Source organism: Taudactylus pleione, unplaced genomic scaffold (assembly GCF_031769625.1).
Source record: "Taudactylus pleione unplaced genomic scaffold, aTauple2 ptg000834l, whole genome shotgun sequence".
Lineage (NCBI taxonomy): Eukaryota > Metazoa > Chordata > Amphibia > Anura > Myobatrachidae > Taudactylus > Taudactylus pleione.
In genome coordinates, this window is record NW_028285236.1 from 443,017 (window position 1) to 466,734 (window position 23,718).

Here is a 23,718-nt window from a genome sequence, read left to right on the forward strand (position 1 = left end):
CATCAACAAAGTAGTGCCAAGCGTGCGCCTGTGTCATAAGTAAAGGGCCGGCTGGCTTGACCGTTAAGGGTGCTGTAACCCCCGAAAGTACACTCCAGTCCAAACCAAAAAAAAAATTATTTTCTGTGTTTGTGAATTGTGTGCGCAGTAGCCGCACGTGCATCAACAAAGTAGTGCCAAGCGTGCGCCTGTGTCATAAGTAAAGGGCCGGCTGGCTTGACCGTTAAGGGTGCTGTAACCCCCGAAAGTACACTCCAATCCAAACCAAAAAAAAAATTATTTTCTGTGTTTGTGAATTGTGTGCGCAGTAGCCGCACGTGCATCAACAAAGTAGTGCCAAGCGTGCGCCTGTGTCATAAGTAAAGGGCCGGCTGGCTTGACCGTTAAGGGTGCTGTAACCCCCGAAAGTACACTCCAGTCCAAACCAAAAAAAAAATTATTTTCTGTGTTTGTGAATTGTGTGCGCAGTAGCCGCACGTGCATCAACAAAGTAGTGCCAAGCGTGCGCCTGTGTCATAAGTAAAGGGCCGGCTGGCTTGACCGTTAAGGGTGCTGTAACCCCCGAAAGTACACTCCAGTCCAAACCAAAAAAAAAATTATTTTCTGTGTTTGTGAATTGTGTGCGCAGTAGCCGCACGTGCATCAACAAAGTAGTGCCAAGCGTGCGCCTGTGTCATAAGTAAAGGGCCGGCTGGCTTGACCGTTAAGGGTGCTGTAACCCCCGAAAGTACACTCCAGTCCAAACCAAAAAAAAAATTATTTTCTGTGTTTGTGAATTGTGTGCGCAGTAGCCGCACGTGCATCAACAAAGTAGTGCCAAGCGTGCGCCTGTGTCATAAGTAAAGGGCCGGCTGGCTTGATCGTTAAAGGGTGCTGTAACCCCCAAAGTACACTCCAGTCCAAACCAAAAAAAAAATTATTTTCTGTGTTTGTGAATTGTGTGCGCAGTAGCCGCACGTGCATCAACAAAGTAGTGCCAAGCGTGCGCCTGTGTCATAAGTAAAGGGCCGGCTGGCTTGACCGTTAAAGGGTGCTGTAACCCCCGAAAGTACACTCCAGTCCAAACCAAAAAAAAATTATTTTCTGTGTTTGTGAATTGTGTGCGCAGTAGCCGCACGTGCATCAACAAAGTAGTGCCAAGCGTGCGCCTGTGTCATAAGTAAAGGGCCGGCTGGCTTGACCGTTAAGGGTGCTGTAACCCCCGAAAGTACACTCCAGTCCAAACCAAAAAAAAAATTATTTTCTGTGTTTGTGAATTGTGTGCGCAGTAGCCGCACGTGCATCAACAAAGTAGTGCCAAGCGTGCGCCTGTGTCATAAGTAAAGGGCCGGCTGGCTTGACCGTTAAAGGGTGCTGTAACCCCCAAAGTACACTCCAGTCCAAACCAAAAAAAAAATTATTTTCTGTGTTTGTGAATTGTGTGCGCAGTAGCCGCACGTGCATCAACAAAGTAGTGCCAAGCGTGCGCCTGTGTCATAAGTAAAGGGCCGGCTGGCTTGACCGTTAAAGGGTGCTGTAACCCCCGAAAGTACACTCCAGTCCAAACCAAAAAAAAAATTATTTTCTGTGTTTGTGAATTGTGTGCGCAGTAGCCGCACGTGCATCAACAAAGTAGTGCCAAGCGTGCGCCTGTGTCATAAGTAAAGGGCCGGCTGGCTTGACCGTTAAGGGTGCTGTAACCCCCGAAAGTACACTCCAGTCCAAACCAAAAAAAAAATTATTTTCTGTGTTTGTGAATTGTGTGCGCAGTAGCCGCACGTGCATCAACAAAGTAGTGCCAAGCGTGCGCCTGTGTCATAAGTAAAGGGCCGGCTGGCTTGACCATTAAGGGTGCTGTAACCCCCGAAAGTACACTCCAGTCCAAACCAAAAAAAAAATTATTTTCTGTGTTTGTGAATTGTGTGCGCAGTAGCCGCACGTGCATCAACAAAGTAGTGCCAAGCGTGCGCCTGTGTCATAAGTAAAGGGCCGGCTGGCTTGACCGTTAAAGGGTGCTGTAACCCCCAAAGTACACTCCAGTCCAAACCAAAAAAAAAATTATTTTCTGTGTTTGTGAATTGTGTGCGCAGTAGCCGCACGTGCATCAACAAAGTAGTGCCAAGAGTGCGCCTGTGTCATAAGTAAAGGGCCGGCTGGCTTGACCGTTAAAGGGTGCTGTAACCCCCAAAGTACACTCCAGTCCAAACCAAAAAAAAAAATATTTTCTGTGTTTGTGAATTGTGTGCGCAGTAGCCGCACGTGCATCAACAAAGTAGTGCCAAGCGTGCGCCTGTGTCATAAGTAAAGGGCCGGCTGGCTTGACCGTTAAAGGGTGCTGTAACCCCTGAAAGTACACTCCAGTCCAAACCAAAAAAAAAATTATTTTCTGTGTTTAGCCGCACGTATATATCAAATCGATATAACATAAATGGAGGACCAAACTTTCTCCGATAAAAATAAAATAGAGAAAGATCAAGAACCACTTCCTCCTAGTGCTGAAGCTGCTGCCACTAGTCATGACATAGACGATAACATGCCATCAACGTCGTCTGCCAAGGCCGATGCCCAATGTCATAGTAGAGGGCACATACAATCCCAAATGGCAAAGTTCAGGAAAATGACCTTGAAAAAGACATTTAAATCAGCTGAAGAGAAACGTAAACTTGCCAATATGCCATTTACGACACGGAGTGGCAAGGAACGGTTAAGGTCGATCCCTAGTATGTTCATGACTAGTGGTTCAGCTTCACATGACGATGGAAGCCCTCCTCCCACTAAAAAAATCAAAAGAGTTAAGCTGGCAAAAGCACAGCGAAGAACTGTGCTTTCTAAGAAGATATCACAAATCCCCAAGGAGAGTCCAAGTGTGGTGGTGGTTGCGATGCCTGACCTTCCCAGCACTGGACGGGAAGAGGTGGCTCTTTCCACCATTTGCACGCCCCCTGCAAGTGCTGAAAGGAGCACCCACAGTCCACTTGCTGATATGCAAATTGAAGATGTCACTGTTGAAGTACAACAGGATGAGGATACTGGTGTAGCTGGCGCTGAGGAGGAAGTTGGCGAGGAGGATTCTGATGGTGATGTGGTTTGTTTAAATCAGGCTCCGGGGGAGACAGTTGTTGTCCATGGGATGAAAAAGCCCATCACGGTCATGCCTGGGCAGAAGACCAAACATTCCACCTCTTTGGTCTGGCAATATTTCTATCCAAATCCGGACAACAACTGTCTTGCCATATGTACCATATGTAAAGGTGAAATAAGTAGGGGTAGGGACGTCAACCACCTAGGAACATCCTCCCTTATACGGCACCTGCAGCGCGTTCATAAAAAGTTACTGTCAAGTTCAGAAACTTTGGCTAAGACCGTAAGCAGTCCAGGGACACCTAAATCCCGTTGTCCTGTTGTATCCAAGCGCCTGCAAACCACACCGTCAACTCCCTCCTCGTCAATTTCCTCCTTAGTCAGGATCGGAAGTAGTCCTGCAGGCCATGTCACTGGCATGACTGACTCTCCTATCCGGGATTCCTCTGGAGGATCCTGCATTGCTACGCCTACTGCTGCCGCTGCTGCTGTTGCTGCTGCTGGGAGTCATTCATCATCCCAGAGAGGAAGTAGGAACACCACTACTTTTACTAAACAATTGACCCTCCAACAGTCCTTAGCGAGGAGGATGAAGTACGACAGCAGTCATCCTGAAGCAAAACGTATAACTGAGGCCTTGACTGCTATGTTGGTGTTAGACGTGCGTCCGGTATCCGCCATTAGTGCAGTGGGATTTAGACAATTGATGGAGGTAGTGTGTCCCCGGTTCCAAATCCCGTCTGGATTCCACTTCACTAGGCAGGCGATACCGAGACTGTACAGAAACATCAGAAAAAGTGTCCTCAGTGTCCTGAAAAATGCCGTTGTACACAATGTCCACTTAACCACGGACATGTGGACAAGTGGAACAGGGCAGACTAAGGACTATATGACTGTGACAGCCCACTGGGTAGATGTATCACCTTACGCAGCAACAGCAGCAGCGTCACCAGTAGCAGCATCTCAAACGCCAGCTCGTTACAAGGCAGGCTACGCTGTGTATCACCGGTTTCAGTAAGAGGCACACCGCCGACAACCTCTTAGAGAAACTGAGGGAAATCATCGCCCAGTGGCTTACCCCACTTAGACTCTCCTGGGGATTTGTGATATCTGACAACGCCACCAATATTGTGCGGGCATTACATCTGGGCAAATTCCAGCACGTCCCATGTTTTGCTCACACAATAAACTTGGTGGTGCAGAATTTTCTGAAAAGCGACAGGGGCGTGCAGGAGACGCTTTGGGTGGCCCGAAAAATTTCTGGCCACTTTCGCCATTCAGCGACTGCGTGCCGAAGACTGGAGCGCCAGCAAACACTCTTGAACCTACCCCGCCATCACCTGAAGCAAGAGGTTGTGACGCGGTGGAACTCAACCCTCTATATGCTTCAGAGGATGGAGGAGCAGCAAAAGGCCATACAAGCCTATACATCCACCTATGACATAGCCAAAGGAGGGGGTATGCACCTGACTCAAGCGCAGTGGAGAATGATTTCCGTGTTGTGCAAGGTTCTCCAGCCCTTCGAACTTGCCACACGTGAAGTCAGTTCAGACACAGCCAGCTTGAGTCAGGTCATTCCCCTCATCAGGCTTTTGCAGAAGCAGCTGGAGAAAGTGAAGGAGGAGCTAAGACGGAGCGATTCCGCTCGGCATGTGGGACTTGTGGATGAAGCCCTTCATTCGCTTTGCCAGGATTCCAGGGTGGTCAATCTGTTGAAATCAGACCACTACATTTTGGCCACCGTGCTTGATCCTAGGTTTAAAGCCTATGTGGTGTCTCTCTTTCCGGCCGACACAAGCCTGCAGAGGTGCAAAGACCTGCTGGTGAACACACTGTCAGCTGAAGCGGAACGTGACACGTCAACGGCTCCTTCTTCATTTTCTCCCGCAACTGGGGCTGCCAGGAAAAAACTTAGGTATCCTAAGCAACCCGCTGGCGGTGATGCAGGGCAGGCAGGACCAAGTTTGGACATCTGGTCCGGACTGAAGGACCTGGCAACAATTTCTGACATGTCTACTGTCACTGCATATGATACTGTCACCATTGACAGAATGGTGGAGGATTACATCGGTGACAGCATCCAAGTAGGCATTTCAGACAGTCCATACCTGTACTGGCAGGAAAAAGAGGCAATTTGGAGGCCCCTGTACAAGCTGGCTCTATTTTACCTGAGTTGCCCCCCCTCCAGTGTGTACTCCGAAAGAGTGTTTAGTGCAGCCGGGAACCTTGTCAGCGAAAGGCGTAGGAGGTTGCTTCCACAGAATGTGGAGAAGATGATGTTCATCAAAATGAATTATCAGCTCTTCCAGGGAGACCAGCCTCCAGAAGGTACAGAGGGACCTGTGGTGGTGGATTCAAGTGGGGACGAGTTAATACTTTGTGAGGATGAGGATGTACACACTGAAGAGGGTGAGGAATCGGTGGATGAGGAGGATGAGGATGACATCTTGCCTCCGTAGAGCCAGTTTGTGCAGGGACACATTAATTGCCAGCTTGTTTTGTGGGGGCCCAAACGAACCAATCATTTCAGCCACAGTTGTGTGGCAGACCCTGGCGCTGAAATGATTGATTTGTTAAAGTGTGCATGTCCTGTTTATACAACATAAGGGTGGGTGGGAGGGCCCAAGGACAATTCCATCTTGCACTTCTTTTTTTTCTTTGCATTATGTACAGTTTGGGGCCTAGTTTTTCTAACTGCTATCCTGTCTGCCACTGCAGTGTCACTCCTAGATGGGTCACGTGTTTGTGCCGCCCACTCGTGTCGCTTAGCATAGTCATCCAGCTACCTCGGTGCAACCTTTTGGACATGAAAACACTATTGTGAGGTGTGAGGTGTTCAGAATAGACTGGAAATGAGTGGAAATTAAGGTTATTGAGGTTAATAATAGCATAGGAGCAGAGAAACCAACACATTCTGTGATTTTAGCTGTTTTTATGCTTTTTTTAAAAAAAATACAGATCCAAAACACAAAACCCAGAACCCAAAACACGGAAGGGTGGTTTTGGCAAAACCAATCCAGATCCAAAACACGAAGAAAGATCCAGATCCAAAACCAAAACACAAAACACGAAAAGTGGCCGGTGCACACCCCTAATAATAATTATAAAAATGGATTAAACATATATTAGTTAAACATGTATAAGAGAACTGCAGTTCAAACTAAAAACATATACATACATTAAGCATTCAGGGGTCTATTTACTAAGCAGTGTTAGGAGACAGAGTGAAAAATGATAAGAAAGTGATAAGGTGCCAGCCAATCAGCTCCCAAATGTCATTTTTCAAACACAGCCTGTGAGATGACAGTTGGGAGCTGATTGGCTGGCACCTTATCACTTTCTTATCACTTTTCACTCTGTCTCCTAACACTGCTTAGTAAATAGACCCCTAATACACAGGGTAAATGTGCCTCCAACCATTACGACTTGTGGCAAATACTGTAACTAACACAATATTGCTATTATAGAACTAAAACACAACGAGCCATATTCAATTAGAGGTGAAGTTTTCGCCTGTCTGACTTTTCGCTTCATTTGCCTGTTTCAGAGGCGAATTTATTCCGTGCTCGTCCCCGCGTTTCACCTAATTCAATTGCAAAACAGGCGAAACGGAAATAGGCGAATACGTAACAGGCGAAAAGTACTGAAAGAATTGGGGAAATCAGTCTGTACCCCAGAAAAAGATGCTCTAACATAGGGAATCAATATAGATGTGTACTAATAGCCCTAATAAGACTATTTTGCGTACTTAAGTTGTGTAAATTGCTTGCTATTAGCGTCTAGGTAAAAGTGGTAAAGAATGGATGCATGCATCTGCAATCCCAAAAACACCTGACCCATACTTGGGGACCCCCAAGAAGTCTATTTCGATACTTTTAATGATTATCCCCCCACTTTTTACATTTTCACCCCAAAAAAGACGTATTTTTTGGGATGTTCTTAGGTTTTTGTTTCTGTTTTTTCTGCAGATTTATCCATTGGGGGGCTGTACCAAGGGATCTGAGTTGTTTCCCCATGTTTGCACCCCAGCATGTGGTGTGTGTAGCTGTGAACAGCGTGCGGTGTGTGTAGCAGTGATCAGCATGTGGTGTGTGTAGCAGTGATCAGTGTGTGGTCTGTGTAGCAGTGATCAGCGTGTGGTGTGTGTAGCAGTGATAAGCGTGTGGTGTGTGTAGCAGTGATCAGCGTGTGGTGTGTGTAGCAGTGATCAGTGTGGTGTGTGTAGCAGTGATCAGCGTGTGGTGTGTGTAGCAGAGATCAGCGTGTGGTGTGTGTAGCTGTGATCAGCATGTGGTGTGTGTAACAGTGATCAGCGTGTGGTGTGTGTAACAGTGATCAGCGTGTGGTGTGTGTAGCAGTGATCAGCGTGTGGTGTGTTTAGCAGTGATCAGCGTGTGGTGGGTGTAGCAGTGATCAGTATGTGGTCTGTGTAGCAGTGATCAGCGTGTGGTGTGTGTAGCAGTGATCAGCGTGTGGTGTGTGTAACAGTGATCAGCGTGTGGTGTGTGTAGCAGTGATCAGCGTGTGGTGGGTGTAGCAGTGATCAGCGTGTGGTGTGTGTAGCAGTGATCAGTGTGTGGTGTGTGTAGCAGTGATCAGCGTGTGGTGGGTGTAGCAGTGATCAGCGTGTGGTGTGTGTAGCAGTGATCAGCGTGAGGTGTGTGTAGCAGTGATCAGCGTGTGGTGGGTGTAGCAGTGATCAGCATGTGGTGGGTGTAGCAGTGATCAGCGTGTGGTGTGTGTAGCAGTGATCAGCGTGTGGTGTGTGTGTAGCAGTGATCAGCGTGTGGTGTGTGTAGCAGTGATCAGTGTGTGGTGTGTGTAGCAGTGATCAGCGTGTGGTGTGTGTAGCAGTGATCAGCGTGTGGTGTGTGTAGCAGTGATCAGCGTGTGGTGTGTGTAGCAGTGATCAGCTCAGCGTGTGGTGTGTGTAGCAGTGATCAGCGTGTGGTGTGTGTAGCAGTGATCAGCGTGTGGTGTGTGTAGCAGTGATCAGCGTGTGGTGTGTGTAGCAGTGATCAGCGTGCGGTGTGTGTACCAGAGATCAGCGTGTGGTGTGTGTAGCAGTGAACAGCGTGTGGTGGGTGTAGCAGTGATCAGCGTGTGGTGTGTGTAGCAGTGATCAGCATGTGGTGTGTGTAGCAGTGATCAGCGTGTGGTCTGTGTAGCAGTGATCAGCGTGTGGTGTGTGTAGCAGTGATCAGCGTGTGGTGTGTGTAGCAATGATCAGCGTGTGGTGTGTGTAGTAGTGATCAGCGTGTGGTCTGTGTAGCAGTGATCAGCGTGTGGTGTGTGTACCAGTGATCAGCGTGTGGTGTGTGTAGCAGTGATCAGCGTGTGGTCTGTGTAGCAGTGATCAGTGTGGTGTGTGTAGCAGTGATCAGCGTGTGGTGTGTGTAGCAGTGATCAGCGTGTGGTGGGTGTAGCAGTGATCAGCGTGTGGTGTGTGTAGCAGTGATCAGCGTGTGGTGTGTGTAGCAGTGATCACCCTGTGGTGGGTGTAGCAGTGATCACCCTGTGGTGGGTGTAGCAGTGATCAGCGTGTGGTGTGTGTAGCAGTGATCAGCGTGTGGTGTGTGTAGCAGTGATCACCCTGTGGTGGGTGTAGCAGTGATCACCCTGTGGTGGGTGTAGCAGTGATCAGCGTGTGGTGTGTGTAGCAGTGATCAGCGTGGGGTGTGTGTAGCAGTGATCAGCGTGTGGTGGGTGTAGCAGTGATCAGCGTCTGGTGGGTGTAGCAGTAATCAGCGTGTGGTGGGTGTAGCAGTGATCAGCGTGTGGTGGGTGTAGCAGTGATCAGCGTGTGGTGTGTGTAGCAGTGATCAGCGTGTGGTGTGTGTGTAGCAGTGATCAGCGTCTGGTGGGTGTAGCAGTAATCAGCGTGTGGTGGGTGTAGCAGTGATCAGCGTGTGGTGGGTGTAGCAGTGATCAGCGTGTGGTGTGTGTAGCAGTGATCAGCGTGTGGTGTGTGTGTAGCAGTGATCAGCGTGTGGTGTGTGTAGCAGTGATCAGCGTGTGGTGTGTGTAGCAGTGATCAGCGTGTGGTGTGTGTAGCAGTGATCAGCGTGTGGTGTGTGTGTAGCAGTGATCAGCGTGTGGTGGGTGTAGCAGTGATCAGCGTGTGGTGTGTGTAGCAGTGATCAGCGTGTGGTGTGTGTAGCAGAGATCAGTGTGGTGTGTGTAGCAGTGTATCAGTGTGTGGTCTGTGTAGCAGTGATCAGTGTGTGGTGTGTGTAGCAGTGATCAGCATGTGGTGTGTGTAGCAGTGATCAGCTCAGCGTGTGGTGTGTGTAGCAGTGATCAGCGTGTGGTGTGTGTAGCAATGATCAGCGTGTGGTGTGTGTAGCAGTGATCAGCGTGTGGTGTGTGTAGCAGTGATCAGCGTGTGGTCTGTGTAGCAGTGATCAGCGTGTGGTGTGTGTAGCAGTGATCAGCGTGTGGTGTGTGTAGCAGTGATCAGCGTGTGGTGTGTGTAGCAGTGATCAGCGTGTGGTCTGTGTAGCAGTGATCAGCGTGTGGTGTGTGTACCAGTGATCAGCGTGTGGTGTGTGTAGCAGTGATCAGCGTGTGGTCTGTGTAGCAGTGATCAGTGTGGTGTGTGTAGCAGTGATCAGCGTGTGGTGTGTGTAGCAGTGATCAGCGTGTGGTGGGTGTAGCAGTGATCAGCGTGTGGTGTGTGTAGCAGTGATCAGCGTGTGGTGTGTGTAGCAGTGATCACCCTGTGGTGGGTGTAGCAGTGATCAGCGTGTGGTGTGTGTAGCAGTGATCAGTGTGTGGTGTGTGTAGCAGTGACCAGTGTGTGGTGTGTGTAGCAGTGATCAGCGTGTGGTGTGTGTAGCAGTGATCACCCTGTGGTGTGTGTAGCAGTGATCAGCGTGTGATGTGTGTAGCAGTGATCAGCGTGTGGTGTGTGTAGCAGTGATCAGCGTGTGGTGTGTGTAGCAGTGATCAGCGTGTGGTGTGTGTAGCAGTGATCAGTGTGTGGTGTGTGTAGCAGAGATCAGTGTGGTGTGTGTAGCAGTGTATCAGTGTGTGGTCTGTGTAGCAGTGATCAGTGTGTGGTGTGTGTAGCAGTGATCAGCGTGTGGTGTGTGTAGCAGTGATCAGCGTGTGGTGTGTGTAGCAATGATCAGCGTGTGGTGTGTGTAGCAGTGATCAGCGTGTGGTGTGTGTGTAGCAGTGATCAGCGTGTGGTCTGTGTAGCAGTGATCAGCGTGTGGTGTGTGTAGCAGTGATCAGCGTGTGGTGTGTGTAGCAGTGATCAGCGTGTGGTGTGTGTAGTAGTGATCAGCGTGTGGTCTGTGTAGCAGTGATCAGCGTGTGGTGTGTGTACCAGTGATCAGCGTGTGGTGTGTGTAGCAGTGATCAGCGTGTGGTCTGTGTAGCAGTGATCAGCGTGTGGTCTGTGTAGCAGTGATCAGTGTGGTGTGTGTAGCAGTGATCAGCGTGTGGTGTGTGTAGCAGTGATCAGCGTGTGGTGTGTGTAGCAGTGATCAGCGTGTGGTGGGTGTAGCAGTGATCAGTGTGTGGTGTGTGTAGCAGTGATCAGCGTGTGGTGTGTGTAGCAGTGATCACCCTGTGGTGGGTGTAGCAGTGATCAGCGTGTGGTGTGTGTAGCAGTGATCAGCGTGTGGTGTGTGTAGCAGTGATCAGCGTGTGGTGTGTGTAGCAGTGATCACCCTGTGGTGGGTGTAGCAGTGATCAGCGTGTGGTGTGTGTAGCAGTGACCAGCGTGTGGTGTGTGTAGCAGTGATCAGCGTGTGGTGTGTGTAGCAGTGATCACCCTGTGGTGTGTGTAGCAGTGATCAGCGTGTGATGTGTGTAGCAGTGATCAGTGTGTGGTCTGTGTAGCAGTGATCAGCGTGTGGTGTGTGTAGCAGTGATCAGCGTGTGGTGTGTGTAGCAGTGATCAGCGTGTGGTGTGTGTAGCAGTGATCAGTGTGTGGTCTGTGTAGCAGTGATCAGCGTGTGGTGTGTGTAGCAGTGATCAGCGTGTGGTGTGTGTGTAGCAGTGATCAGCGTGTGGTGTGTGTAGCAGTGATCAGCGTGTGGTCTGTGTAGCAGTGATCAGCGTGTGGTGTGTGTAGCAGTGATCAGCGTGTGATGTGTGTAGCAGTGATCAGTGTGTGGTCTGTGTAGCAGTGATCACCCTGTGGTGGGTGTAGCAGTGATCAGCGTGTGGTGTGTGTAGCAGTGATCAGCGTGTGGTGTGTGTAGCAGTGATCAGCGTGTGGTGTGTGTAGCAGTGATCACCCTGTGGTGGGTGTAGCAGTGATCAGCGTGTGGTGTGTGTAGCAGTGACCAGCGTGTGGTGTGTGTAGCAGTGATCAGCATGTGGTGTGTGTAGCAGTGATCAGCGTGTGGTGTGTGTGTAGCAGTGATCAGCATGTGGTGTGTGTAGCAGTGATCAGCATGTGGTGTGTGTAGCAGTGATCAGCGTGTGGTGTGTGTAGCAGTGATCAGCATGTGGTGTGTGTAGCAGTGATCAGCGTGTGGTGTGTGTAGCAGTGATCAGCATGTGGTGTGTGTAGCAGTGATCAGCGTGTGGTGTGTGTAGCAGTGATCAGCGTGTGGTGTGTGTAGCAGTGATCAGCGTGTGGTGTGTGTAGCAGTGATCAGCGTGTGGTGTGTGTGTAGCAGTTATCAGCGTGAGGTCTGTTTAGACCACATAGCTGATTACTGGGACCGACTCCTGTCTCTGCTCTCCCCATTAGAGCAGAGTAGGAGTCCGGTAACCGGGGGAGACCCTTGATAACACCACCTCCAGGTGGAGTTATTATCACAGGGCTTTCCCCGGTTTTTTTTTACTATCTATTTTTAGTAACTTTGATCGGATCACATTTCCCATTACAATTATGGGAAATGCAATCTGATTACTAAATATAAGTGATACTTAGGGGTTGGAGTAGAATTGTACGAATTCTACTACAATTGCCCTGTAGTAACTTTAGGTGATACCAAAATAATGTGAAAAGGGTGTGAAAACACAAAACAGCCTTTTTCACTTTATTTTAGTAAAAATAATGTTAATAAATAGAGCCCCACGTGTGGTACTATATAAGATTCAAGTCGCCTGAGAGAAAAAACCCAAGAAGGGAGAAACTAGTGAAGTCTATACAGTGGACTGCTCTCATACTTTCTGCATACCTCCTAATAATGGGACATTACTTCTGTGGCTATCAGCGACATCCCAGAATTTGGAGAACTGCCTATCGCCATCAGGGACAGATGCGTCTTTTTATCAGTGGAGAAGCGACACACCACACGGCGCTGCAGTATACAGGTATCCATTTTCTCCACCCATAACCAAGTATACTGCTTTCAGTCACTACACATGGTAGACTGGACACTGCTATATCCACCTGTTACCTGGTTGCGAGTCGCTGGAGCGACATTTAAATTAGGACATTGTGTAGAGAATTACACAGCAAACAACTGAGTCTGACGAAGTCTCGTCATCCGGGGACAAGTTCCATCAGACGGACTAATAATACATGAAGCAATATGGCAGAACCAGTGTTATGGTGGAACAAGGTGTGTTATATACACATACAGGGCCGCCATCAGGGAGGGGCTGCTGGGCCTAAAGTCCCGGGCCCGGACAGAAAAGGGGCCCGGAAGGCAGCAGAGTTGATAAGCGCCAGCAGCATATTGTAGGAGGTGCCGCAAGCCAATCAGGAGCCGCTGTTGCTGCGGCTGGCTTTAAATTAGGGGTGAGCGGGTTCGGATTTCTGAAATCCGAACCCCCCCGAGCCCCCCCGATCCGCGTCCGATCCGAGTCAGGCTCGACTTTTCCCGCCTGACTCGGATCTGAAATCGAGGCAAAACGTCATCATCCCGCCTTCCGAGTCTCGCGGGTTTTGGATCCTATATAAGGTACCCGCGTCGGCGCCATTTTCTCACTCGGCTGTGGACAGTGAAGAGGGAGGGTGGGAGTTAGGGCTGTGTAGTGTAGTGTAGTGTAGTGTAGTGTAGTGTAGTGCTGCTGTTGTCCACTACTTCAAAGTCCATAGGGGCTGGCTGTGTTGTGCTGTGCTGCTGTTGTTAATAGGGGCTGTGTCCACTACTTCAAAGTCCATAGGGGCTGGCTGGACTGTGTTGTGCAGTCAGTTCTCCATAGGGGCTGTGTCCACTCCAAAGTCCTGTGCAGTGTCCCAGTCCTAAAGGAGTGCTGTAGTGTTGTCCAGGGGGTGCTCTGTCCATCAGGGGTGCTCCCCCCAAGTGCTAAAAAAATAATATATTTTCTGTGTTTGTGAATTGTGTGCGCAGTAGCCGCACGTGCATCAACAAAGTAGTGCTAAGCGTGCGCCTGTGTCATAAGTAAAGGGCCGGCTGGCTTGACCGTTAAAGGGTGCTGTAACCCCCGAAAGTACACTCCAGTCCAAACCAAAAAAAAATTATTTTCTGTGTTTGTGAATTGTGTGCGCAGTAGCCGCACGTGCATCAACAAAGTAGTGCCAAGCGTGCACCTGTGTCATAAGTAAAGGGCCGGCTGGCTTGACCGTTAAGGGTGCTGTAACCCCCGAAAGTACACTCCAGTCCAAACCAAAAAAAAAATTATTTTCTGTGTTTGTGAATTGTGTGCGCAGTAGCCGCACGTGCATCAACAAAGTAGTGCCAAGCGTGCGCCTGTGTCATAAGTAAAGGGCCGGCTGGCTTGAACGTTAAAGGGTGCTGTAACCCCCAAAGTACACTCCAGTCCAAACCAAAAAAAAAATTATTTTCTGTGTTTGTGAATTGTGTGCGCAGTAGCCGCACGTGCATCAACAAAGTAGTGCCAAGCGTGCACCTGTGTCATAAGTAAAGGGCCGGCTGGCTTGACCGTTAAGGGTGCTGTAACCCCCGCAAGTACACTCCAGTCCAAACCAAAAAAAAAATTATTTTCTGTGTTTGTGAATTGTGTGCGCAGTAGCCGCACGTGCATCAACAAAGTAGTGCCAAGCGTGCGCCTGTGTCATAAGTAAAGGGCTGGCTGGCTTGACCGTTAAAGGGTGCTGTAACCCCCAAAGTACACTCCAGTCCAAACCAAAAAAAATTTATTTTCTGTGTTTGTGAATTGTGTGCGCAGTAGCCGCACGTGCATCAACAAAGTAGTGCCAAGCGTGCGCCTGTGTCATAAGTAAAGGGCCGGCTGGCTTGACCGTTAAGGGTGCTGTAACCCCCGAAAGTACACTCCAGTCCAAACCAAAAAAAAAATATTTTCTGTGTTTGTGAATTGTGTGCGCAGTAGCCGCACGTGCATCAACAAAGTAGTGCCAAGCGTGCGCCTGTGTCATAAGTAAAGGGCCGGCTGGCTTGACCGTTAAGGGTGCTGTAACCCCCGAAAGTACACTCCAGTCCAAACCAAAAAAAAAATTATTTTCTGTGTTTGTGAATTGTGTGCGCAGTAGCCGCACGTGCATCAACAAAGTAGTGCCAAGCGTGCACCTGTGTCATAAGTAAAGGGCCGGCTGGCTTGACCGTTAAAGGGTGCTGTAACCCCCAAAGTACACTCCAGTCCAAACCAAAAAAAAAATTATTTTCTGTGTTTGTGAATTGTGTGCGCAGTAGCCGCACGTGCATCAACAAAGTAGTGCCAAGCGTGCGCCTGTGTCATAAGTAATGGGCCGGCTGGCTTGACCGTTAAAGGGTGCTGTAACCCCCGAAAGTACACTCCAGTCCAAACCAAAAAAAAATTATTTTCTGTGTTTGTGAATTGTGTGCGCAGTAGCCGCACGTGCATCAACAAAGTAGTGCCAAGCGTGCGCCTGTGTCATAAGTAAAGGGCCGGCTGGCTTGACCGTTAAGGGTGCTGTAACCCCTGAAAGTACACTCCAGTCCAAACCAAAAAAAAAATTATTTTCTGTGTTTGTGAATTGTGTGCGCAGTAGCCGCACGTGCATCAACAAAGTAGTGCCAAGCGTGCGCCTGTGTCATAAGTAAAGGGCCGGCTGGCTTGACCATTAAGGGTGCTGTAACCCCCGCAAGTACACTCCAGTCCAAACCAAAAAAAAAATTATTTTCTGTGTTTGTGAATTGTGTGCGCAGTAGCCGCACGTGCATCAACAAAGTAGTGCCAAGCGTGCGCCTGTGTCATAAGTAAAGGGCCGGCTGGCTTGACCGTTAAAGGGTGCTGTAACCACCAAAGTACACTCCAGTCCAAACCAAAAAAAAATTTATTTTCTGTGTTTGTGAATTGTGTGCGCAGTAGCCGCACGTGCATCAACAAAGTAGTGCCAAGCGTGCGCCTGTGTCATAAGTAAAGGGCCGGCTGGCTTGACCGTTAAGGGTGCTGTAACCCCCGAAAGTACACTCCAGTCCAAACCAAAAAAAAATTATTTTCTGTGTTTGTGAATTGTGTGCGCAGTAGCCGCACGTGCATCAACAAAGTAGTGCCAAGTGTGCGCCTGTGTCATAAGTAAAGGGCCGGCTGGCTTGACCGTTAAGGGTGCTGTAACCCCCAAAGTACACTCCAGTCCAAACCAAAAAAAAAATTATTTTCTGTGTTTGTGAATTGTGTGCGCAGTAGCCGCACGTGCATCAACAAAGTAGTGCCAAGCGTGCGCCTGTGTCATAAGTAATGGGCCGGCTGGCTTGACCGTTAAAGGGTGCTGTAACCCCCGAAAGTACACTCCAGTCCAAACCAAAAAAAAATTATTTTCTGTGTTTGTGAATTGTGTGCGCAGTAGCCGCACGTGCATCAACAAAGTAGTGCCAAGCGTGCGCCTGTGTCATAAGTAAAGGGCCGGCTGGCTTGACCGTTAAGGGTGCTGTAACCCCTGAAAGTACACTCCAGTCCAAACCAAAAAAAAAATTATTTTCTGTGTTTGTGAATTGTGTGCGCAGTAGCCGCACGTGCATCAACAAAGTAGTGCCAAGCGTGCGCCTGTGTCATAAGTAAAGGGCCGGCTGGCTTGACCGTTAAGGGTGCTGTAACCCCCGAAAGTACACTCCAGTCCAAACCAAAAAAAAAATTATTTTCTGTGTTTGTGAATTGTGTGCGCAGTAGCCGCACGTGCATCAACAAAGTAGTGCCAAGCGTGCGCCTGTGTCATAAGTAAAGGGCCGGCTGGCTTGACCGTTAAAGGGTGCTGTAACCCCCGAAAGTACACTCCAGTCCAAACCAAAAAAAAATTATTTTCTGTGTTTGTGAATTGTGTGCGCAGTAGCCGCACGTGCATCAACAAAGTAGTGCCAAGCGTGCGCCTGTGTCATAAGTAAAGGGCAGGCTGGCTTGACCGTTAAAGGGTGCTGTAACCCACAAAGTACACTCCAGTCCAAACCAAAAAAAAAATAATTTTCTGTGTTTAGCCGCACGTATATATCAAATCGATATAACATAAATGGAGGACCAAACTTTCTCCGATAAAAATAAAATAGAGAAAGATCAAGAACCACTTCCTCCTAGTGCTGAAGCTGCTGCCACTAGTCATGACATAGACGATAACATGCCATCAACGTCGTCTGCCAAGGCCGATGCCCAATGTCATAGTAGAGGGCACATACAATCCCAAATGGCAAAGTTCAGGAAAATGACCTTGAAAAAGACATTTAAATCAGCTGAAGAGAAACGTAAACTTGCCAATATGCCATTTACGACACGGAGTGGCAAGGAACGGCTAAGGTCGATCCCTAGTATGTTCATGACTAGTGGTTCAGCTTCACATGACGATGGAAGCCCTCCTCCCACTAAAAAAATCAAAAGAGTTAAGCTGGCAAAAGCACAGCGAAGAACTGTGCTTTCTAAGAAGATATCACAAATCCCCAAGGAGAGTCCAAGTGTGGTGGTGGTTGCGATGCCTGACCTTCCCAGCACTGGACGGGAAGAGGTGGCTCTTTCCACCATTTGCACGCCCCCTGCAAGTGCTGAAAGGAGCACCCACAGTCCACTTGCTGATATGCAAATTGAAGATGTCACTGTTGAAGTACAACAGGATGAGGATACTGGTGTAGCTGGCGCTGAGGAGGAAGTTGGCGAGGAGGATTCTGATGGTGATGTGGTTTGTTTAAATCAGGCTCCGGGGGAGACAGTTGTTGTCCGTGGGATGAAAAAGCCCATCACGGTCATGCCTGGGCAGAAGACCAAACATTCCACCTCTTTGGTCTGGCAATATTTCTATCCAAATCCGGACAACAACTGTCTTGCCATATGTACCATATGTAAAGGTGAAATAAGTAGGGGTAGGGACGTCAACCACCTAGGAACATCCTCCCTTATACGGCACCTGCAGCGCGTTCATAAAAAGTTACTGTCAAGTTCAGAAACTTTGGCTAAGACCGTAAGCAGTCCAGGGACACCTAAATCCCGTTGTCCTGTTGTATCCAAGCGCCTGCAAACCACACCGTCAACTCCCTCCTCGTCAATTTCCTCCTTAGTTAGGATCGGAAGTAGTCCTGCAGGCCATGTCACTGGCATGACTGACTCTCCTATCCGGGATTCCTCCGGAGGATCCTGCATTGCTACGCCTACTGCTGCCGCTGCTGCTGTTGCTGCTGCTGGGAGTCGTTCATCATCCCAGAGAGGAAGTAGGAACACCACTACTTTTACTAAACAATTGACCCTCCAACAGTCCTTAGCGAGGAGGATGAAGTACGACAGCAGTCATCCTGAAGCAAAACGTATAACTGAGGCCTTGACTGCTATGTTGGTGTTAGACGTGCGTCCGGTATCCGCCATTAGTGCAGTGGGATTTAGACAATTGATGGAGGTAGTGTGTCCCCGGTTCCAAATCCCGTCTAGATTCCACTTCACTAGGCAGGCGATACCGAGACTGTACAGAAACGTCAGAAAAAGTGTCCTCAGTGTCCTGAAAAATGCCGTTGTACACAATGTCCACTTAACCACGGACATGTGGACAAGTGGAACAGGGCAGACTAAGGACTATATGACTGTGACAGCCCACTGGGTAGATGTATCACCTTACGCAGCAACAGCAGCAGCGTCACCAGTAGCAGCATCTCAGAAATGCCAGCTCGTTACAAGGCAGGCTACGCTGTGTATCACCGGTTTCAGTAAGAGGCACACCGCCGACAACCTCTTAGAGAAACTGAGGGAAATCATCGCCCAGTGGCTTACCCCACTTAGACTCTCCTGGGGATTTGTGATATCTGACAACGCCACCAATATTGTGCGGGCATTACATCTGGGCAAATTCCAGCACGTCCCATGTTTTGCTCACACAATAAACTTGGTGGTGCAGAATTTTCTGAAAAGCGACAGGGGCGTGCAGGAGACGCTTTGGGTGGCCCGAAAAATTTCTGGCCACTTTCGCCATTCAGCGACTGCGTGCCGAAGACTGGAGCGCCAGCAAACACTCTTGAACCTGCCCCGCCATCACCTGAAGCAAGAGGTTGTGACGCGGTGGAACTCAACCCTCTATATGCTTCAGAGGATGGAGGAGCAGCAAAAGGCCATACAAGCCTATACATCCACCTATGACATAGGCAAAGGAGGGGGTATGCACCTGACTCAAGCGCAGTGGAGAATGATTTCCGTGTTGTGCAAGGTTCTCCAGCCCTTCGAACTTGCCACACGTGAAGTCAGTTCAGACACTGCCAGCTTGAGTCAGGTCATTCCCCTCATCAGGCTTTTGCAGAAGCAGCTGGAGAAAGTGAAGGAGGAGCTAAGACGGAGCGATTCCGCTCGGCATGTGGGACTTGTGGATGAAGCCCTTCATTCGCTTTGCCAGGATTCCAGGGTGGTCAATCTGTTGAAATCAGACCACTACGTTTTGGCCACCGTGCTCGATCCTAGGTTTAAAGCCTATGTGGTGTCTCTCTTTCCGGCCGACACAAGCCTGCAGAGGTGCAAAGACCTGCTGGTGAACACACTGTCAGCTGAAGCGGAACGTGACACGTCAACGGCTCCTTCTTCATTTTCTCCTGCAACTGGGGCTGCCAGGAAAAAACTTAGGTATCCTAAGCAACCCGCTGGCGGTGATGCAGGGCAGGCAGGACCAAGTTTGGACATCTGGTCCGGACTGAAGGACCTGGCAACAATTTCTGACATGTCTACTGTCACTGCATATGATACTGTCACCATTGACAGAATGGTGGAGGATTACATCGGTGACAGCATCCAAGTAGGCATGGCAGACAGTCCATACCTGTACTGGCAGGAAAAAGAGGCAATTTGGAGGCCCCTGTACAAACTGGCTCTATTTTACCTGAGTTGCCCCCCCTCCAGTGTGTACTCCGAAAGAGTGTTTAGTGCAGCCGGGAACCTTGTCAGCGAAAGGCGTAGGAGGTTGCTTCCACAGAATGTGGAGAAGATGATGTTCATCAAAATGAATTATCAGCTCTTCCAGGGAGACCAGCCTCCAGAAGGTACAGAGGGACCTGTGGTGGTGGATTCAAGTGGGGACGAGTTAATACTTTGTGAGGATGAGGATGTACACACTGAAGAGGGTGAGGAATCGGTGGATGAGGAGGATGAGGATGACATCTTGCCTCCATAGAGCCAGTTTGTGCAGGGACACATTAATTGCCAGCTTGTTTTGTGGGGGCCCAAACGAACCAATCATTTCAGCCACAGTTGTGTGGCAGACCCTGGCGCTGAAATGATTGGTTTGTTAAAGTGTGCATGTCCTGTTTATACAACATAAGGGTGGGTGGGAGGGCCCAAGGACAATTCCATCTTGCACCTCTTTTTTTTCTTTGCATTATGTACAGTTTGGGGCCTAGTTTTTCAAACTGCCATCCTGTCTGCCACTGCAGTTTCACGCCTAGATGGGTCACGTGTTTGTGCCGCCCACTCGTGTCGCTTAGCATAGTCATCCAGCTACCTCGGTGCAACGTTTTGGACATAAAAACACTATTGTGAGGTGTGAGGTGTTCAGAATAGACTGGAAATGAGTGGAAATTAAGGTTATTGAGGTTAATAATAGCATAGGAGCATAAAAACCTACAAATTCTGTGATTTTAGCTGTTTTTATGCTTTTTTTAAAAAAAATACAGATCCAAAACACAAAACCCAGAACCCAAAACACGGAAGGGTGGTTTTGGCAAAACCAATCCAGATCCAAAACACGAAGAAAGATCCAGATCCAAAACCAAAACACAAAACACGAAAAGTGGCCGGTGCACACCCCTACTTCAAATGTAAAATACTACTGTTACCCGGGCCCCTCTATCCAGGAGAGTGTTAGCGGCAGCAGCGTGCCTGAAGCAGAAGCCGCAGTCTGCAACCACCAGCCAACTGGGAGAGGGCAGCCTGCCGAGAAGACAACAGCCAGGGGAGAGGGAGGAAGAGCAGCAGCGGCGGGGGAGATAGCAAAAGGGGGAAGAATAAGTCTGCATCCACTGCTGCACGATGGTGAAGACCTCAGAGGGGCAGGAGATGGTTCGGGGGATCCAAATTCCTTTCCAGCTTTTCCAGTGATACAGTGCCTTCTGCTTTCCCACCCTCACCCTGCTCTCCCACCCTCACCCCATCCCACACCGCACTCTCACACCCTCACCTTGCTCTATCACCATCACTTCTACTGTATATTATAGATTGACATATTAACACCCACCCCCACAGCCTAAACTTTGATATATTTTTTTTTAACTGGTTTACGCACATTACCACAGCAACGCCCATCTCTGACAAAGGGGGTGGGGCTGCTTATTTTTGGAGTCCCGGGCCCAACAATCTCTGATGGCAGTCCTGCACACGTATGTAATGGTGGAACAAGGTGTCTCATAAACACGTATGTAATGGAGAAACAAGGTGTCTTATACACACGTATGTAATGGAAGAACAAGGTGTCTCATACACATGTATGTAATGGAAGAACAAGGTGTCTCATACACACGTATGTAATGGTGGAATAAGGTGTCTCCTACACACGTATGTAATGGAGGAACAAGGTGTCTCATACACACATATGTAATGGTGGAACAAGGTGTCTTATGCATACATATGTAATGGTGGAACAAGGTGTCTCATACACACGTATGTAATGGTGGAAAAAGGTGTCTTATACACACGTATGTAATGATGGAACAAGGTGTCTCATACACACATATGTAATGGTGGAACAAGGTGTCTTATGCACATGTATGTAATGGTGGAACAAGGTGCCTTATACATACATATGTAATGGTGGAACAAGGTGTCTCATACACACGTATGTAATGGTGTAACAAGGTGCCTTATACACACGTATGTAATGATGGAACAAGGTGTCTCATACACACGTATGTAATGGTGGAACAAGGTGTCTCATACACACGTATGTATTGGTGGAACAAGGTGTCTTATACACACGTATGTAATGGTGGAACAAGGTGCCTTATACACACGTATGTAATGATGGAACAAGGTGTCTCATACACACGTATGTAATGGTGGAACAAGGTGTCTCATACACACGTATGTAATGGTGGAACAAGGTGTCTTATACACACGTATGTAATGGTGGAGCAAGGTGCCTTATACACACGTATGTAATGGTGGAACAAGGTGTCTTATACACACGTATGTAATGGTGGAACAAGGTGCCTTATACACACGTATGTAATGGTGGAACAAGGTGACTCATACACACGTATGTAATGGTGGAACAAGGTGTCTTATACACACCTATGTAATGGTGGAACAAGGTGCCTTATACACACGTATGTAGCTGGTTACAAGGAATTATAGAAGTAGATGGGACCCCAAATTCTCTGTCCCAGCGCTGTCCAAGTATTTCTATATTCTAACTATGGGCGGGATACTGAGGCGCCAGCAGAAGCGTCTATTGGCCGTCACCCATATGTGAGTTTAAGCAAATGGCCCACAGACCTCTTCCCTCCATGCAGACAAATGTACAAGGACAGAGAGGCCCCTTCCAACGCCCCGTATACACTGTAATACAGATTGGTGCATCCTTAGACGCCACCATCTGTCACACTTGCACCAGTCCTATGGCAGGTTCAGCGTCTGACCATGGCCTCCTATGGCTGCGGTTGTTGTCGAGTCACTGGCAGTGACACACCCGCGACATTCCCCTAACGTTCACACTGAATGGACCATTTGTGGTTCACTAGTAGCCACTTCCCAGTTACTGCCCAGGAGCGCCCATCACTTTTACGCCACATTTTGATCGCATCCACAGCTCTGGCTGAGGTTTCAGACATTTTTGAGCATGTCCAGTTGCAAATAATCCCTCCACTACATGATCACTGAGCATTGTACGTGGCTCAGAACCAGGCCCTATGTGTCCACGGACCGAATATTATACAAACCTAAAATCATCCAACAGAGTCTACTCTGCTCCCCGAGAGTCCAGGGGCCACAAGATAAGCTTTCGAGTGCCGCCTGTTGGCTGGCCCAGATATATATAATATTTAGGTGTATTCGATTGGAGTCCAACTACCTTTTGTATACTTCAAAAACAGGACTGGGGCAGGATGGACTAACTTTACCACAGTGTGGTCTACAGATTGGTTGGATTTTGCCTACCAGTGACCTGTAATTCGGGACCAATCCTACTGTTGGCATTTTCCCAAACCAGACACTCGCTTATTAAATGTCACCTGCTCACTAAGGTGGTGCCCCTCATTGTAAGAGATTAGTCACTGCCACCACCATGGTCCTTAACCAATGGCATCTAGTATAGCATTCTTCTGTGTGAAGTGTATGGTTGCTGCAGTAGACCATTTGCCGGTTATTATTGGTCAAGACTGCTAGGCACCAGGACTGCATGGGTGAGTCAGGACACTAGGTAATAGGACTGCATGGGCGAGTCAGGACAGTAGGCAGCAGGACTGCATGGGTGAGTCAGGACACTAGGCAGCAGGACTGCATGGGTGAGTCAGGACACTAGGCAGCAGGACTGCTGGGTGAGTCAGGACACTAGGTAACAGGACTGCTGGGTGAGTCAGGACACTGGGTAGCAGGACTGCATGGGTGAGTCAGGACACTAGGCAGCAGGACTGCTGGGTGAGTCAGGACACTAGGTAACAGGACTGCTGGGTGAGCCAGGACACTAGGTAATAGGACTTCTGGGTGAGTCAGGACACTAGGTAACAGGACTGCTGGGTGAGTCAGGACACTGGGCAGCAGGACTGCATGGGTGAGTCAGGACACTAGATAACAGGACTGCTGGGTGAGTCAGGACACTAGGTAACAGGACTGCTGGGTGAGTCAGGACACTAGGTAACAGGACTGCTGGGTGAGTCAGGACACTGGGCAGCAGGACTGCTGGGTGAGTCAGGACACTAGGTAACAGGACTGCTGGGTGAGTCAGGACACTAGGTAACAGGACTGCTGGGTGAGTCAGGACCCTAGGTAACAGGACTGCTGGGTGAGTCAGGACACTAGGTAACAGGACTGCTGGGTGAGTCAGGACACTAGGCAGCAGGACTGCATGGGTGAGTCAGGACACTAGGCAGCAGGACTGCATGGGTGAGTCAGGACACTAGATAACAGGACTGCTGGGTGAGTCAGGACACTAGGTAACAGGACTGCTGGGTGAGTCAGGACACTAGGTAACAGGACTGCTGGGTGAGTCAGGACACTGGGCAGCAGGACTGCTGGGTGAGTCAGGACACTAGGTAACAGGACTGCTGGGTGAGTCAGGACACTAGGTAACAGGACTGCTGGGTGAGTCAGGACCCTAGGTAACAGGACTGCTGGGTGAGTCAGGACAGTAGGCAGCAGGACTGCATGGGTGAGTCAGGACACTAGGCAGCAGGACTGCATGGGTG